Here is a 19,008-nt window from a genome sequence, read left to right as displayed (position 1 = left end):
TTGAAGTCTATTTTGTCTGATATTAGTACTGCAACCCCTGCTTTCTTCTCGCTGTTGTTTGCTTGAAATATGATTTTCCATCCCTTGACTTTTAGTATGTACATGTCTTTGGGTTTGAGGTGAGTTTCTTGTAAGCAGCATACAGGTGGGTCTTGCTTTTTTATCCATTCTATTACTCTGTGTCTTTTGATTGGTGCATTCAGCCCATTAACATTTAGGGTGACTATTGAAAGATATGTACTTATTGCCATTGCAGGCTTTAAATTTGTGGTTACCAAATGTTCAAGGTTAGCCTCTTTAGTATCTTATTACCTAACTTAGCTTGCTTATTGAGCTGTTATATACACTGTCTGGAGATTCTTTTCTTCTCTCCCTTCTTTTTCCTCCTCCTCCATTCTTCATATGTTGGGTGTTTTGTGCTGTGCTCCTTCTAGGAGTGCTCCCATCTAGAGCAGTCCCTGTAAGGTATTTTGTAGAGATGGTTTGTGGAAAGCAAATTCCCTCAGCTTTTGTTTGTCTGGGAATTGTTTAATCCCACCGTCATATTTGAATGATATTTGTGCTGGATACAGTATCCTTAGTTCAAGGCCCTTCTGTTTCATTGTATTAAATATATCATGCCATTCTCTTCTGGCCTGTAGGGTTTCTGTCGAGAAATCTGATGTTAGCCTGATGGGTTTTCCTTTATAGGTGACCTTTTTCTCTTTAGCTGCCTTTAACACTCTTTCCTTGTCCTTGATCTTTGCCATTTTAATTATTATGTGTCTTGGTGTTGTCCTCCTTGGATCCTTTCTGTTGGGTGTTCTGTGTATTTCCGTGGTCTGTTCGATTATTTCCTCCCCCAGTTTGGGGAAGTTTTCAGCAATTATTTCTTCTAAGATACTTTCCATCTGTTTTCCTCTTTCTTCTTCTTCTGGAACCCCTATAATACAGATATTGTTCCTTTTGGATTGGTCACACAGTTCTCTTAATATTGTTTCATTCCTGGAGATCCTTTTGTCTCTCTCTATGTCAGCTTCTATGCATTCCTGTTCTCTGGTTTCAATTCCATCAATGGCCTCTTGCATCCTATCCATTCTGCTTATAAACCCTTCCAGAGTTTGTTTCATTTCTGCCGTCTCCTTTCTGGCATCTGTGATCCCCTTCCGGACTTCATCCCATTTCTCTTGCGTATTTCTCTGCATCTCTGTCAGCATGTTTATGATTCTTATTTTGAATTCTTTTTCAGGAAGACTGGTTAGGTCTGTCTCCTTCTCTGGTGTTGTCTCTCTGATCTTTTGCTGTCTGTAGCTTTGCCTTTTCATGGTGATAGGAATAGTTTGCAGAGCTGGGATGAGTGACGGCTGGAAGGACTTCCTTTCTTGTTGGTTTGTGGCCCTCCTCTCCTGGGAGAACAGCGACCTCTAGTGGCTTCTGCTGCGCAGCTGCGCACAGACAGGGTTTCTGCTTCCTGCCTGGCTGCTATGGATTTTATCTCTGCTGTTGCTGTGGGCGTGGCCTGGCTCGGGCAGCTACTCCAAAGTGGTGGAGTCGCGTTGGAGCAGGATCTGCTGGGAGGCTATTTATCTCCATAAGGGGCCTTCCTACTCCCTGCAGCCTAGGGGTTAAGGTGCCCATAGATCCCCGGATTCCCTACCTCTGGATTAAGTGTTCCGCCCTTCTCCTTTAAGACTTCCAAAAAGCACCCACCAAAACAAAACAACGACCACCAAAAAAAAAAAAAATAATTTCTTAATTAAAAAAAAATTTTTTTAATTTAAAAGAAAAAAAAAAGTGACCACTCATTTTTCTGTAATCTCTGGCGCCCGCCTCAAGCTTCTGCTCACCGGTCTTGCTGCCCTGTTTCCCTAGTATTGGGGTCCCTATCCCTTTAAGACTTCCAAAAAACGCTCGTGAAAACAAAGCAGAGAAAAAAAAAAATGGGTGCTCGCTTTTCTGGTGTCCTCCAGCACCAGGCCACCAGTGCCCGCTCACTGTTCTTGCTGCCCTGTTTCCCTAGTATTGGGGTCCCTATCCCTTTAAGACTTCCAAAAAGCGCTCGCCAAAACAAAACAGAAAAAAAAAAAAATTGGTCGCGCGCTTTTCTTATGTCCTCCAGCACCCGGCCTCTTGTGCCCGCTCACTGTTCTTACTGCCCTGTTTTCTTAGTATCCAGGGCCCCCTGGACACGTACTGTGTCTGCGCTCTGGCCCGGATGGCTGGGGCTGGGTGTTCGACAGTCCTGGGCTCTGTCTCCCTCCCGCTCTGCCTATTCTTCTCCCGCCGGGAGTTGGGGGGATGGGCGCTCGGCTCCCACCGGGCCGGGGCTTGTATCTTATCCCCTTCGCAAGATGCTGGGTTCTCTCAGGTGCGGATGTGGTCTGGATATTGTCCTGTGTCCTTTGGTCTTTATTCTAGGAAGGGTTGTCTTTGTTATATTTTCATAGATATATGTGGTTTTGGGAGGAGATTTCCGCTGCTCTACTCACGCCGCCATCTTCCACCCCTCCCCCTCAAACTACTTTAAAATCCATGAGAATCAGCTTTCAAAAAAGCATACATGTCATCTCAGCAGGAATTAATGTGTCAAAATCAGGAAAATCACTAATTAAATGGAAAAAGGACTCTGGTAAGGAAAAGTTGTTGATAAAAATGTTGTAGGTTAAAATAGGTTTAAAAATTTTAGTAATTCGCCTTAGGATCTAGAAAGGATCCTCTGGCAAGGACCCAGGGGCCACGCCCCTTCTACCCCCAATTTTTGAGTTTGTATCACAAAAGGGTGCTAAATTTTCTCAAGTCCCATTTGTGCATTGATTTAGACAGATTATTTTATTCCCTCCCTTTGTTAATTCAGTGTGTCCCATTCATTTGGGTATGTTGAACTGTCCTCACTCCCAGGAATAAATCTGACTTGATCATTGTGTATGATCCTTTTAATGTGGTGTTTAATTTGATTTGCTAAAATTTTGTCGAGGATTTTTCCATCTATGTTTATCAGGGATATTGGCCTGGAATCTTATTTTATTGTATTATGGTGTCTAGCTTCAGTATCAGGTAATTCTGATCATCTAAATGAGTTTGTAAGTGCTCCCTCCTATCCAATTTTTTGGAACCATTAAAGAAGGGCTATATTAATGTCTCTTTAAGTGTTTGGTCGAGTTCACCAGTGAAGCCATATCACCTTGAACTTTGCTATTTTGGGAGGTTTTTAAAAATTGTTTCAATCTCATTTGTTCTTGGTGTGTTCAGACTTTCTATTTCAGCTTGATTCAGTTTTGGTGGATTACAGTTCTAAGAATTTATCCATTTCTTCTAGGTCATCCAATTTGTTGGTACATAATTGTACATGAATATCTCCTACGACCACTTTTATTTCTGAGTCATCAGCCTGGGCCGCTGCAGTTCCACGCTGAGAGCCCACGAGGTGCTGGAGACCCGCAACCACCCGGGTGTCCCGCCCCCAGGCAGCAGCCACGCCCCCCTCACAGCGAGGATGCAGGGGCCACGCCCCCTCACGCGCCAGGCGGAGCAGCCGCCCGCAGGCCCGGAGTAACCGCACGGCCGTTGGCCCCACCTCAGCGTGCTTGTGCATAAAAATTTTTTAACGGCCCCACCTTAGCACGCTTGCCCACAGCTCAAGCGGCCCCCGCAATGGACCCTGAGAGCCGTTGGAGCACCTGGTCCACATGCCCGCAGCCACCCCCTGGGCGTGTGGCACGCAACGGCAAAACGGGAATCCACGGCTGGGTGGACCCGGCTTCAGGGTCCCAGGGCCTCAGAGCCAGGCCTGCTTTCTGCCGCCTATAGACTGGGCACCCCTAGTCCGCATCCTGCGCTCGGTTACCCATGCACCGGGGGGTGGCTGCCTCGCAGCTGTCCTATCTCACAGGCCTTAGGGCAGCAGGCTGCTTCCCTAGGTTAGCGCCCCGCCACAGAGTTCAGCGGCCACCCTCAGAGACGGGCTGCAACTTCCCTCCAGATCTCATCAGTATTAAAACATTTGCTCTGCCAGTGATCCCCTTAACAAGATGGAAAGACAAGGTACAGACTGGGAGCAAATATTTGCAAAACATGTATCTCACAATGGACTAGTATCCAAAATATAAAAATAACTCTCTGAGATCACTCCTGGCTCAGAGCTCTAGACCCACCCAGGAAACACTAGGGGTTCTTCCACGGGCCTGGTGCACTAGGTGTCCCCTTCATGTAGGTTTCCTGGTGAGCACGCCTCCGGGTGGAGGGTGGCGGGCACACCCTGCTCTGTGAGCATGGTGCTCTGACCTGGATCCACATGGGCCAAGGGGCCAAATGAAGTTGCATAGCAGGCAGTGTAGGAAGAGCTTTACTCCCTTCCTCTTCTGGAGGGAATTTTGCAGAATTTGAGCTGGCAATGAAAAAAAACAGGCAGCAGAAGCCACTTTGGGACTTGAGTTTGTAATGCATTCCAAGAGGCTCCAAACACCAGTCTGGCCTGTTGCAAGGTGGGTACCAGGTCTCAACAACGCAACCTCACCTACCACACTAAAACCTTATGTGCACACGTGATCTCCCCATTCTGCTGCTCTTCTCTGACCGGAAGGAAGATCCTCTGTCCGCTAAGGCCTGAGACCCACATCTGGAGATTTTTGTTTGCTCAAAAGACACCTGCCCCTGGCCTTCCTGCAGGGATGGTCAGAAATCAGAGCGCAGAGGACTGTCATCTCACCCTTGCATGGCTGGTGTTTTCAAACACATTTGGGCTAACAATTCTATCTGCTTCTGGAGCCTGGGCTTTTTGATAGAGTCATACAAAAAGGGGTGTGGAATTGGGACGAGATAATTTTTCCACAATGCAGTTTTCCAGTTGGTGGTCCTGAGGAGAATAAGCAAATCCTACATCAAAGCCGTGAGGGAGAATCTTGTCCACAATTGGTGGAGGAAGCAAGAGGGAAGCCTGCCTTTCTGTGAGTGTCTCAGTACCATACTTTGCTTCATCATCCCTCTAAATGTGAAGTTACTTGGTGCAAATCATGTAAGGTTTCCCATGATAAAAACCCAAGTCCTGGGAGATGTCTGCAAGTTGTCCTTGTTTTAATTCCCAGCAGAAGTTCTGTTAAATAAAGCTCACTGTGACTTGCTTGCAAGGCTGTAAATATTTGCAAATATATCGGAACATAAATGAATTTTCACCAGAAGAGAAAACAGAAGGAATGAAAAAATAAGAAGAGACTGCATTTGCCTTTGGCCACATAGCACATGTCTGAGAAGATCTGCACAATCAGATGACACTGTTTCCCAGTGGACAGAGATCTGGGCTGCTGGGAAAGAGGTGGGAGGAGGACTTGCCACTATACTTCCCATGTTTGTAATGGACTGTGAATCATGCAAAGGTCTTACTTGTGTGAGATAGTGCATTAAAATAATTAAAAAGGTAAAAAGATATTTAGCAGGAGCGTGATGTCCTGAGAAAAGCAAAGGAGGAATTTATGGTGTTGGACGTGGAGGCTGCAGGGCCTTTCTTTGATGGGCTGGGGCTTTCCAGCAACGGGGGCCTGGCTGGGGTCTGCAGGGCCTCCCCAGACAGCCCTGGGGACACACAGGCTGCTTCCTAAAGCGCGATGGGCACAGTGCACCAAACAGGCCACGGCTGCACAGACATCCCCATGTGAAACGCAGGGCTGCCCGTGGCCATGAGTACCGGGGTGCTTATCAGAGCACACGTTCCCACAGGATCAGAAAGCCCAGCCTCTGTGGAAGTCAGTCATGAGCGGTAGGAAGCAGTGGCTCCCCGGCCGCAAACCAGGTCAATGGACACAGAATGGAAGTAGCGGGAACAACAGCGAGGACCTTGGTGCTGTGAGCCCGAAAACGATTTGTAAGCGGCCAAGAGGCACCCACAGAGGGTGTGGCCCTGTAGGCTGGAAAAGCACCTGTGCTCTAGCCCATCTGCCAGAGTGCCCATGGAATGCCTCCCCCTCCCTTCTGCCCCAAGCCAGCCTGCCCCTGCCCCTCCCCCACTGCAGAATGTCTGGACCCCCTACATTCTAGGCCTGTTTAGATTCAAACTTGCCCTCCCTGAGTGGGCTCCTGAGCAGTTGGTGGAGGACGCTGCTCTCTCAGGCTGACTGCACTGGGTCCTCGATGTCGAACGGCCAGACAGCTGCGGTCGGCTCTCAGCCCGTGGGGATGACTTCAGGAGGAGGTAAGGCCTGAAGGCTGGGTGGGACTGTTTCAGGGGCCCCCACCCACCGGTCCCTGGGATTCAAATGTGACTCTTATCCAGGCACAGTGGTTAGACCATCAAGGGAGGAGAGAGCTCTGGGCCAGAGGGTATCTCACCTTGCAGGTGGGGGGGCCTCTGGGAACCTGAGGAGGCCCTGGGAAGGTGGCTTCTGTAGGTGGGTCAGGTGACACGAGGGAAGTGCCCTGAGCAGGGAGAAGGGACGGCCACCAACACGCTGCTGCTTCCTAGAAGGGAGGCAAGCCATGGGCCCTGCGTTTGGGGAGGCTCTGGTGGTGGCTCGGGGGGATCCCAGGAAAGCCCAGTCTTGAGTCCTTCTCCTGGGCACAGGCTGGCCCCACGATGTCGTCCCAAGGGATCTGGAGTGGACTTTACCAGACCCCACAGTGCCCTAGGAGAGGTAGAGAGACTTGGTCTGAGCCAGAAAATTGTCCCGGGGCCCTATCTGTGGCCAAGTCTGCAGGCACATGTCCTTGCCATGAGCAAGGCCACAGCGTCCCCTGACTGCTGGAGCCCAGACCTCCCGCCCTCCATCCAGCCAGAGCTCCTCTCCTCTGGGAAGTGGGCTGTTGTTGGGCTCAATGGGGACAGGGCAGCTGGGTGATGCCAGCAGGATAGGGCTTGGGCTCCTGAGTCATCCTGAATCCTTCTCCCTGTGAGGAGACTCAGTTGTGTAGAGCCACTTCCTCCTGGTGCCTGTGGACCAGCTGGCTCTGACCCCCCACGGGAATGTCCCTGAGCTCGGTCCTCCCTGAGCACACTCGGTGCTGAGGAGGTGCCGCCTGGCCACCCACCCTCCTTCCCTTTACCCTCCTCAGCTCACATCCCTGAGAAGGCCGGCGCCGGGGCCCAGCCCGCCACCGCCCAGGCACACCAATGCCAGTGGAGCCTGCACACCGAGGTGCTGAATGAGATCCCTCCTGAGGCCATGACCGACGACCTCGGCATCACGGAGGGGCCGCTGGGGCCCGGTGGCCCAGCTGAGGGGGCGCCCGGTGGAGAACGGGGAGAGGAGAGCTCCGGGCCACCACCGGGAGAGGAGGGCGACTACCCAGACCTGGGTCACCTGACGTACCCGGATGAACTTTGTGCCCAGGACAAATACTTCCTTGCCAAGGTGGGCTGGCCCTGGCCTGGGTGCCACAAGATTTTGGGAAGCAGCACTCCCACCACCCAGGTCTGGGTGGTGCCCAGGGAGCAGAGAAGCAGAGATTAAGTTTGTTTCTTATTCCTGAGCTCTGGTGTGTGTGTGTGTGTGTGTGTGTGTGTGTGAGATGGTGGATGTGCACATGTAGGTGTGTGTGTGTGTCTGCATGTTGTACATGGATAACCCAGGTGAGCCAGGGGTGTGCGTGTTGTTGGTGTGCATGCTGGTGTGCGTGTGTGCACATAAGTATGTGTATATATACTTGTGTGGTTGTGAGTGTGCATATATTTGTGTGCGTGTCTCTTGTGGGGTGTGTGGCATGTACATATATACATGTGTATATGCTGTGTGTGTGCATGTGTGCCTGTGGTCGGGGACCGTGACCATGTCTTTCCAACACCCCGTTGCTGTGGAGGATGGGGCTGGTCTCTGCTTTTCCCTTGCCCTCCCGGTCCTCTGGGTACCCAGGAGATCCCCTCCAAAGGTGCTTACAGCCTCTTCCTTCTGTGCCAGGTGCACATAGTGCTGCACCCACGCTTCCTGGCGGAGTTGCTCTCCCCAGATCCCGAGCTGGACCTCTTGGCCCTCCCTGAGGAGCTGGAGAAGGAGGAAGGACTGTCCATCTTACAAGTGAGCTGGGAAAGGGAAGGAGACAGGTGAGCCTGGAGAGGGGCACCCCGGGTGTGCCAGGGCAGGATACCCCAGGACAGGATTCCTTCCTGACTGCCCCCTGCGTTGCATGGCAGGAGTGGCTGGGAGGGCCTCTCTGAGGGTGGGGGCTGGGCAGGAGGACGGCAGGGAGAGGATGGGGAGCCGGGGAGGTGAGGGAGGACGCAGGCCGCGGTACCAAGCTGGAGGATGAGGTTGGCAGGAGAGCCACAGCGGCTGTTGTTGGCATGGCACCTCCTCCCCCTCAGGCTGCCTCACGGTCCCCTCTCTCCTCGCAGCTGGAGCACAAGCAACTCCTGGAACTGAGACAGGAGGAGGGTGTGCAGGCCCCCCGGAGTCACGGTGCACCCCCACTGGACTCAAGGCCTTCTGAGCCTGAGGCCAGCCAGGGTACCCAGAAGCATGGCCACGGCCCGCAGCTAGGGGCCAGCGACCAAGCCTGCCCACCAGAGGCTGGTTGCGGGCAGTGCCAGATGCCAGATGCTGGTGTGTCCAAGCCCGAAGCCTTTGCTGCCTCTCCAGGATGCCAGGAGTCCCCTCCACTGAAGGCTGGCTGGCTGCACCTTGCTCCCCAGGCTCGGGGGTGCACTTCCCCTAGCCTGGCACCCAGGCTTACCAGTGCTCCGGGAGAGACCTGTGCTGGTCAGGAGGCACTGGGGCCCATGGACAGGCCCAGTGAGGATGAGGAGGAGCTCCCCAGCCTGGCCTACCTCCTGGCCTCTACGAAAATCCTGCCATCCTGGGGACTGCGCCAGAGGCCTACTCTGGGCTCAGCCCCCCTTTGCCCTGGAGTACCCCAGGCCCAGTCTCCCCAGAGGCCAGGCCTCAGCCCCACCGGCCCTCCAGGTGCCAAGGCCAGCAGTCAGCCCCTGTGTGCAGGCACAGCCCCTGCTGAGAAGACACCCCTGCCAGGGGCCAGCCTCTGGCTCGCTGGGGGACTAGACTTGGGTCTGGGGCTGGGCCACCCCTCACAGCCCCAGAAGAGAAAGGGGTCCCTTTTGTCTTGGGGAAGTGTAAGAAGCGGCACTACAGCCAGTAGGGAGGAGCCGGCCCTCCAGGACAGCTTCGGGGTCCTCCACACCCCAGTACTGATCCTGGCTGCCGGGGGACAGGGAGGGTGGGGTGGGAGAGGTGGGGGTGCGGAGCCCCTGGGGGTGGCTGGTTGGGGGGTGGGATAAGAGGGTGGTGGGAGAGGTATGGGGTGGTGGGGTATTCAGCCCATTTGAACTTTGTATGTAAATGTAAATAAAGCCTGTTTTGTTAGGAAATGCTCTGGGCTTCTCCGTGGGAAAGGGTGCCAAAAGCAAGAAGGTCCCGGGCTTCGGGATCCAAGGTGTCCCCGTTCCCCCTCCAGATTCACATGCATTCTCCAGATGGCTCCCAACAGCCCACCGCCCCCATAAACCCTCAGCCCCATGCTTGCTCCTGTGGAGGCCGCTCTTGGGGGTCCCCAGGATACAGCACCATCACAGGACCCCAAACATCTAAGGAGGGCAGCTGCTTTGGCCCTGTGCCCTCTGCAGCAACAGCGGACTTCCTGGACAGAGCCTGCAGACAGCCCTTGTCTAGAGGGGGCCCTCCACTTCTCGCTGAAGCGGGCTGGTGGGGTCTGGGGGATGCTCAGGCATCAGGGTCTCCTGGGCGGTGAGCAGAGAGGAAAGGCATGTCATCAGGGTACAGGCTCCACAACGGATATAGAAGGCCCATCCTCCGGCCTCAGTCGGAGTATGAAATGTGTGGGCTGGTGGATAGAGTCCCTCTTACCTCAGTGATTAGGAGAGGGCCTAGGGGTGGGAGGAGAGTCGAGGCCTCCGGCTCGTCATGCAATCAGGCTCCCCTGAGGTTGGAGCCCCCATGTGGCTATAGCCTGAGAGGCTGACCCCGGGAGCCTTGCATTTCAAGGATGCCAACAACTGCTGTCCCCTCACCTTACCCGAGGGCTGGACCCTCTGTGAATAGGTGTAGATGTAGCTTTGGTTTTTAGTGTGTTTTATGTACAATATTTTGTCATCTGCAAACAGGGTCAGTTTAACTTCTTCCTTGTCAATCTGGATGCCTTTTATTTCTTTGCGTTGTCTCATTGCTGTGGCTAGGACCTCCAGAACTATGTTGAGTAAAAGTGGGGAGAGTGGGCATCCTTATCTTGTTCCCGATCTTAAAGGAAAAGCTTTCAGCTTCTCGCTGTTTAGTGTGATGTTAGCTGTAGGCTTGTCATATATGGCCTTTATTATGTTGAGATACTTGCCCTCTATACCCATTTTGTTGAGAGTTTTTATCATGAATGGATGGTGAATTTTGTTGAATGCTTTTTCAGCATCTATGGAGATGATCATGTGGTTTTTGTCCTTCTTATTGTTGATGTGCTGGATGATGTTGATGGATTTTTGAATGTTTACCATCTTTGCATCCCTGGAATAAATCCTACTCGATCATGCTGGATGATCTCTTTGATGTATTTTTGAATTTGGGTTGCTAATATTTTATTGAGTATTTTGTGTGTATGTTGATCAGGGATATTGGTCTGTAATTTCCTTTTTTTGTGGTGTCTTTGCCTGGTTTTGGTATTAGAGTGATGCTGGCCCTGTAGAATGAGTTTGAGAGTATTCCCTCCTCTTCTACTGTTTGGACAACTTTAAGGAGAGTGGGAATTAGGTTTTCCCTAAATGTTTGATAAAATTGACCAGTGAAACCATCTGGTAAAGGTGTTTTTTTCTTAAGTAGTTTTTTGATTACTAATTCAATTTCCTTGTTGTTAAGCCTATTCAGATTTTCTGTTTATTCATGGGTCAGCCTTCTAAGATGGTATTTTTCTAGAAAGTTGTCCATTTCTTCTACATTTTACAGTTTGTTGAATATAATTTTTCATAGTACTGTCTCATAATTCTTTGTATTTCTGTGGTGTCAGTAGTGATTTTTCCTTTCTCATTTCTGATTCTGTTTATGTGTGTAGACTCTCCTTTTTTATTGATAAGTCTGGCTAGGGGTTTATCTATTTTGTTTATTTTCTCAAAGAACCAGCTCCTGCTTTCATTGATCCTTTCTTTTGTTTTATTCTTCCAGATTTTATTTATTTCTGCTCTAATTTTTATTATGTCCCTCCTTATACTGACTTTAGGCCTCATTTGTTCTTCTTTTTCTGTTTCCTTAATGGTGAATTCAGACTGTTCATATGGGATTTTTCTTCTTTTCTGAGGTTGGCCTGCATTGCAACATACTTCCCTCTTAGTTCACTATGTCCCACAGATTTTGCCATGTTGAATTATTGTTGTCATTTCTCTTCATATATTGCTTGATCTCTGTTTTACTTTGGTCATTGATCCATTGATCCATTGATTGGATCGTGTTATTAAACCTCCAACTGTTTTTGGAATTTTTTATTTTCTTTGTGTAATTTATTTCTTGTTCCATACCTTTGTGGTCTGAGAAGCTGGCCGGTACAATTTCATTCTTTTTGAATTTACTGAGGCTCTTTTTGTGGCCTAGTATATGATCTATTCTTGAAAATGTTCCATGTGCATTTGAGAAGAATGTGTATCCTGTTGCCTTTGCATGGAGTGTTCTGTAAATGTCTGTTAGGTTCATCTGTTCTTATACGTTGTTCAGTGCCTCTGTGTCCTTACATATTTTCTGTCTGGTTGATTTGTCCTTTGGAGTGAGTGGTGTGTTGAAGTCTCCTAAAATGAATGCATTGCATTCTATTTCCCCCTTTAATTCTGTTAGTATTTGCTTCACTTATGTAGGTGATCCTGTGTTGGGTGCATAGATATTTGTAATAGTTATATACTCTTGTTGGAATGACCCCTTTATTATTAAGTAATGTCCTTCTTTGTCTCTTGTTAATTTCTTTTTTTGAAGTTTATTTTGTCTGATACAAGTACTGCAACTTCTGCTTTTTTCTCCCTATTAGTTGCATGAAATATCTTTTTCCATCCCTTCACTTTTAGTCTGTGTATGCCTTTGGGTTTGAAGTGAGTCTCTTGTAGGCAGCATATAGATGGGTCTTGTTTTTTTATCCATTCAGTTACTCTGTGTCTTTTGATTGGTGCATTCAGACTATTTACATTTAGGGTGATGATCAATAGGTATGTGCTTATTGCCATTGTAGGCTTTAGATTTGTGGTTACCAAAGGTTCAACAGTAATTCCCTTACCATCTAACAGTGTAATTTAACTCACTTAATGTGCTATTACAAACACAACCTAAAGGTTCTTTTTTATTTCCTCCTTTTTCTTCCTCCTCCATTCTTTATATATTAGGTATCATATTCTGTACTTTTTGTCTATCCCTTGATTGACTTTGGGGTTAGTTGATTTGATTTTGCAACTGCTTAGTAATTAATTGTTCTACTTTCTTTGCTGTGGTTTTATTTCCCCTGGTGACAGTTATTTAGCATTAGGAATATTTCCATCTATAGCAGTCCCTCCAAAATGCACTGTAGAGGTGGTTTGTTAGATGTAAATTCTTTCAGCTTTTGCTTATCTGAAAATTGCTTAATCCCTCCTTCAAATTTAAATGATAATCTTGCTAATTAGAGTATTCCTGGTTCAAGGCCCTTTTGCTTTATTGCATTAACTCTATCATGCCACTACCTCCTGGCCTGTAAGGTTTCTGTTGAGAAGTGTGATGATAGCTTGATGGGTTTCATTTGTATGTGATCTTTTTTCTCTCTCTTTCTGCTTTTAAAAATCTGTCCTTATCCTTGGTCTTTGCCATTTTTATTATTATATGTTCTTGGTGTTGTCTTCCTTGGGTCCCTTGTGTTGGGAGATCTGTGCACCTCCATGGCCTGAGAGACTCTTTCCCCGGATTGGGGAAGTGTTCAGCAATTACCTCCTCAAAGACACTTTCTATCCCTTTTTCTCTCTTTTCTTCTTCTGGTACCCCTATAATGAAAATATTGTTCCATTTGGATTGGTCACACAGTTCTCTCAATATTCTTTTATTCTTAGAGATCCTTTTTTCTCTGTGTGCCTCAGCTTCTTTGTATTCCTCTTCTCTAATTTTTTTTTTTTTTATAATTATTTTTTATTGAAGGGTAGTTGACACACAGTATTACATTACATGAGTTTCAAGTGTACAACACAGTGGTAGAACATTTATATACATAATTCTAGGTTCCAGCTATCACCCTACCAGGCTGTTACAATATCTTGACTATATTCCTTATGCTATACATTACATCCCGGTTACTAATTTATTTTACCATTGGAAGTCTGTCCTTTTTTTTTTTTTTTTTTTTTTTGTGAGGGCATCTCTCATATTTATTGATCAAATGGTTGTTAACGACAATAAAATTCTGTATAGGGGAGTCAATGCTCAATGCACAATCATTAATCCACCCCAAGCCTAATTTTTGTCAGTCTCCAATCTTCTGAGGCATAACAAACAAGTTTTTACATGTAGAACAAATTCTTACATAATGAATAAGTTACATAGTGAACAGTACAAGGGCAGTCATCACAGAAACTTTCGGTTTTGCTCATGCATTATGAACTCTAAACAGTCAGTTCAAATATGAATACTCATTTGGTTTTTATACTTGATTTATATGTGGATACCACATTTTTCTCTTTATTATTATTATTTTTAATAAAATGCTGAAGTGGTAGGTAGATACAAGATAAAGGTAGAAAACATAGTTTAGTGTTGTAAGAGAGCACATGTAGATGATCAGGTGTGTGCCTGTTGACTATGTGTTAATCCAAGCTAGACAAGGGCAATAAAACATCCACGTATGCAGAACATTTCTCTCAGAACGGGGGGGTGAGGTTCTAAGCCTCACCTCTGTTGATCCCCAATTTCTCACCTGATGGCCCCCCTGCGACTGTGCCTGTCTTAGGTTGTTCCTCCCTTGAGGAATCTTACCCGTCTCTGGCTAAACAGTCATCTTCTGGGGCCATACAGGGAAATGTGAAGTTGGTAAGTGAGAGAGAAGCCTTATTGTTTGAAAAAGTTAGCTTTTTACTTCTTTGCATATTTATGCCCTGTGGCTTCTATGCCCAGCATTTGTCTTGAGGTATCTTTACCACTTGGAAGAATTATGATACTCGGTAAATTTGATATGAGGCACGAATTCTATTTAAGGGTTGTAATTAGGAAGGAAGAAGAAAAGCTATAGAAGTAGCAGGCGGAAGAAAACATGGGAAGATTGATTATTTCTTTGATATATCTTCTTGTAGAGTAACTTCAGCATGTACAGGTTTTAAGCTACTACTTAAATTGCACACACACATTAACATAATAGGAGTATAGTTACATAACCAAAGCATATCTGTAATTACCAGCCATCTGCAGTGAAACCAAGAAAACCAGTTAGGCACCTTAGGCATTTGTGAAAACTTATCTATGATATGGTGGATATTGTCCAAATGAACTTGAACAGTCTGAGAGAAATCAGACAAATTAAAACAACCCATTCCTGGGGACTGTTCACATGCCATATGTTCTTTTAACAGTAAATAGTTTGCAGTTGTAAGACTTTGGAGCGCTACAATTTGCACTTCTCCAAATTCTTGGTTGAGTTCCAACAGTATAGATCCAGTCCAATTTTGTTGTTTTAATGTATGCACAGGCCAGCTTAGATATCTCCTTCCTCATTCCCATGCCAAGTCCAGGAACTGGTGGGATGAGTGCATCTACAGCTGTAGCAGTGCGTGGATCTTTGTTGGGGTTTTTTGATGATCATCTTCTGGCATGAGTCTTCCAGAGAGTGCAGATGTTGGAAGTTCTTTTTCATATCGTATCTTAGTTCATTTTCGGGGTAGCCCAATTAGGCTTTGATCCTCTGTATAAACACAAACAGACCCTTTGCCTACACTTTTATATGCCCTTTATACCCTTGTGTAGAACTCGTTGGAAGTTACCACACAGAAACTGCCCTTTTTTTTTTTCTATCACTAATCTACACTTACATGACGAATATTATGTTTACTAGGCTCTCCCCTATAACCTCTTCTCTAATTTCTATTCCATTTTCCATGCCTTCTAGTACATCTAATGTGCTTTTAAATCCCTCCATTTTATGTTTCAATTCAGATATGGAATTTCTTTATGATTGAGTCTCCGTCCTAAATTCTTCCATGAGTTCTTGAATACTTTTCTGTACCTTTGTGAATATGTTTATGATTTTTATTTTGAACTCTCTTTCAGTTGGTGAGTTCTGTTTCATTTGGCCCTTTTTCTGGTGTTTTTGAGATTTTTGTTTGAACCAGGTTCCTTTGACATTTCACATTTGTATGTAGTGCCCTCTAGTGCCCAGAAGCTCTAGTCTCTGGAGCTGCTCATCACCTGGAGCCATGTTGAAGGTTACAGGGGAATGGCATTGGTGTCTGCGTGGAGGAAAGAGCTCTTTTCTGCTTCCCTGGTGCAGTGCCTGTCTCCACTCAGAACCAGTGGGCTGAGCACACAGGTGTAAGCCTCTGTGCTTTGCATCTGTAGCTGCTGTGGGCGGTGCCTCCCTCTGGCTGGCCTGACACCAGGGCAGGGACTTCCAGTTTGTGAGTGGGTGCTGGCAGGCGTGGAGGAAGGTGCAGCAGGCTGAGTATGACAGTGGGTGTCCTCAGAGCTGAGTAGCCAGCCAGGGAGATGGAGTGCTTGACATTTCTGAAAGTTCCCTGCTGGGCAGAGCATGCCCAGACAACCTTGTCCACTTATCCCTTCTCCCCCACAGTAAGGTGCATGCAAACTCCACCCCTTCAGCATCCCTCTTATTGCTAGGCAGCGTTTCAGACTGCTCACCTTTCCTTTGACCCAGAGCAGCCAGATATGGATCCCTGTCCTCCACAAATGGCTGGAATCTCAGTCCCTCCAAGTATTCTGCCGTCTTAGCTTTCCAACACCACTAATCTCCAGAGCACTATGCAATGTAGGTTTGTGCTCCCAAAGCATATCTCCAGGGCTGGGTGTTCAGCAGTCCTAGGCTTCCAATCCCCTCCCCACTCCATTTCTCTTCCTCCTGCCAGTGATCTTGGGTGGGGGAAGGGCTTGGGTCCTTCAGAATCAAGGCTTTGGTACATTACCTTGTTTTGTGAGGTCTGCTGTGTTTTCCAGGTGTATGCAGTCTGGTGCAGCCTTCTTTCCTGTTGCTCTTTTAGGATTAGTTGTATTAACTATATTTTCATATTATATGTGGTTTTGGGAAGAGTTCTCTGTCTCACCTCTCATGCCGCCATCTTTAATCTATTATGCCTAGTTTTATTTTCTATTCATTCCACAGATGACCACTACAAACACTACAAAGAACTATAAACATGTCTTAGGAAGAACAAACCCAAAAAAGCTAATCTATTAATGCACTGCTCTTAATTTCTAAATTTGATGTTATTTGAAGTGTTATTCAATTTACTTGGCTGATAATGCAGGTTAGAATGAAGTAAAATTGACCTGATGCCTTTGCCTTAAAATGGTGACACAACACATGGACTGGGTGACTTCTAGCTTCCCCTGACCAAGGACAACCTCCATGACACAGTGGAGGGCTGGGAAGGAATGAATTGATTTAATGCTGGAGGGGGAATCTCTCCAGGATTGTAGAAGTTTAGGAGCATATATCCTTCAAGTCTATAGATACCCCACACCCAAGATCTCCTCTAAGAAAGGAGTTGACATTCTGAATGGAATGGTCAATGGAACCCTCTGCCTCAACCTTCAAAATATGTGTTCCTTAATGTCATGCATTATAAATGGCAAACATTTCAATGTGGTATTTTTATTTATTTTTTATTCTGGACAGAATATAAGAATGTTGACCACTATGCCAGGATAAAAGTTCTGAGAGCTGCCAACGAGTTATTCCATAACTCTGCCATATCAGAAAACTAGTGTAGAGGAAGCTCTGGAAGGAAATTTTCTCCCTTTCATATTGAAGAGAGAACAGGGACGCCTCCTCCCAGGTCCAAAGAGAGCAGTTGAATGGAAGGTGTTATTACACACCTGACTTCTCACCTTGAGTCATGTATAGCACAGACTTGTTGACAAACTATATTCTTTGGCTAATAGCTTTTTCTTTTATTTATAATCAGAAGATGGTTAGCAGCTCCCTGTCTTAGTGCCTGACTCAGAATATCACTTACCTGTGTCTCCACAGTTAGTAAGAGTCCAGCTGGCTGTAAGGTGGGGGAGGGATAGACAAGGGAGGGAAAGGCACTTGCTGAGGCAGATGATCACTTTCACAGAGGCGGCCACATGGTAGATTTCTCCATTTGGAAAGTGGTGCCTTTTAAAACATTATTTTATTTATTTATATTAATAGGGTTATTTTTAATGCAGTTTTAGCTTTACAGAAAATTCAGTGGAGAGTACAAATAGATCCCATATACCCTTAGCCACCTTCCACTGCCACAGTTTCTCCTATTAACATCTTGCATCTATTGGTACGTTTGTTATAATTGATAAGCCAATATGGATACATTACAATTAACTAAAGGCCATAGTTTACATTAGGGTTAGTTCTGTGTTGTAAATTTATATGGGTTTTTAACAAATGCATAACGTCATGTATTCATCCTTTTAGTATCATACAGAATAATTTTACTGCCCTAATAGTCTTCTATGCTCTGCCTGTTCCTCTCTTCCTCCCACCTAACACCTAGCAATCACTGATCTTTTTGTTGTCTCTGTATTTTTGTCATTTCCAGAATGTCATATAGTTAGAGTCATATAGTATATAACATTTTCACTGGCTTCTCCCACCAGGAAATGTGTACTTAAATATGTATTTTATGTGGCTTTGTCCACGTAGAAATATGTATGTAAATATTCTATTTCTGGGCTTTCTGTTCCATTGATCAAGTTCTCTGTGCTTTTGCCAATACCACACTTTGATTACTGTATATTTATATTGTCTCAAAGTCAGATAGTGTCAGTCCTCCAACTTTATTGTTATTCAATATTATGTTGGGTATTCTGGGTCTTTACTTTTCCATATAAACTTGTTGATATTATTTTATGTAAATTCAGGATACAGCCTGTAATGTCTAAAGATTACTAATCAACAGGAAAGTACGTATTTCCATTTATATTTACAAGAGTAAGCATTGTGGTGATTGTTTAAAAATAAAATTAACTTGTTTGCCCCAAACTCAAATGACCTTTTCCAGAGCACTTGTCTGATGGGCTATGTTGTTAGGAAGAGATAAGTTTCTTTTTTTCCTGCCTGAAAGTGTCATTTGTCAGAGTAGGGCAAAGGAAATCAAAAGTAATTTCTAACTGTCTTACTGTAGAATGTATAAAGTGGTGGGTCCTGTTGTGTTTCCTGCATTTTTTAATAAAGACAGAAAATGGTACATTCCAAAGGCTAACAACTAATAAAGATAGGACTTTCTCTCTCCTACAGGTCAGGCACAAGGCAATTTGAGATATATGTCTAAAGTTCAAAGTCTTTTGGGTCTTTTTCTTCAATATGATACCTTTGACTTAGCAGGTAAAAACTCACCATTGTTTTTTCACTCACTGAATAAGCATTTATTCATTGTTTATTCTCCAAAATCTTCCCATCCATTCTTACAGCCTTCCTCGAGCCTGCCTAAATTCACAGAACTGATCCCGTTCCTTCTCTCAGAGGCTACCTCCAGAAATCTTATCTCATTCAAAAGATTTAGCTGCTTCTCTCTTCTTAATGCCTGTGTCAACACTGTTAAACTTTGTAGGGCAAAGATGGGTATATATTAAATTGGCCCTATGTAATGGGACATTAGAAGCAAAATTTCAACAAGGAATGGTATAACAGTTGTTAATAGGAATGAGGACAATCAGTATGTCTCCAGGGGAGTCCATGGTCATGCTGTAGGCATTTCATACTGTCACGTTGTTTTGTTAGCATTGTGCTTTTAATTACAGTTCATTAAAAATAATCAGCAGACCTTTATACATGAACACACACATGCACAGTGCAAAATCAGATCTTCTGCCCCCATGATCTCAGCAGGGAATATCCTTCATCATGTCCATTCTTTTCATTTTTTTTTAAAGAATGTGAGTCCCACCCAGTGGAAGT

This window comes from Manis pentadactyla, chromosome 3 (genome assembly GCF_030020395.1).
Source record: "Manis pentadactyla isolate mManPen7 chromosome 3, mManPen7.hap1, whole genome shotgun sequence".
NCBI lineage: Eukaryota > Metazoa > Chordata > Mammalia > Pholidota > Manidae > Manis > Manis pentadactyla.
Note: the sequence above shows the minus strand (reverse complement) of the source record.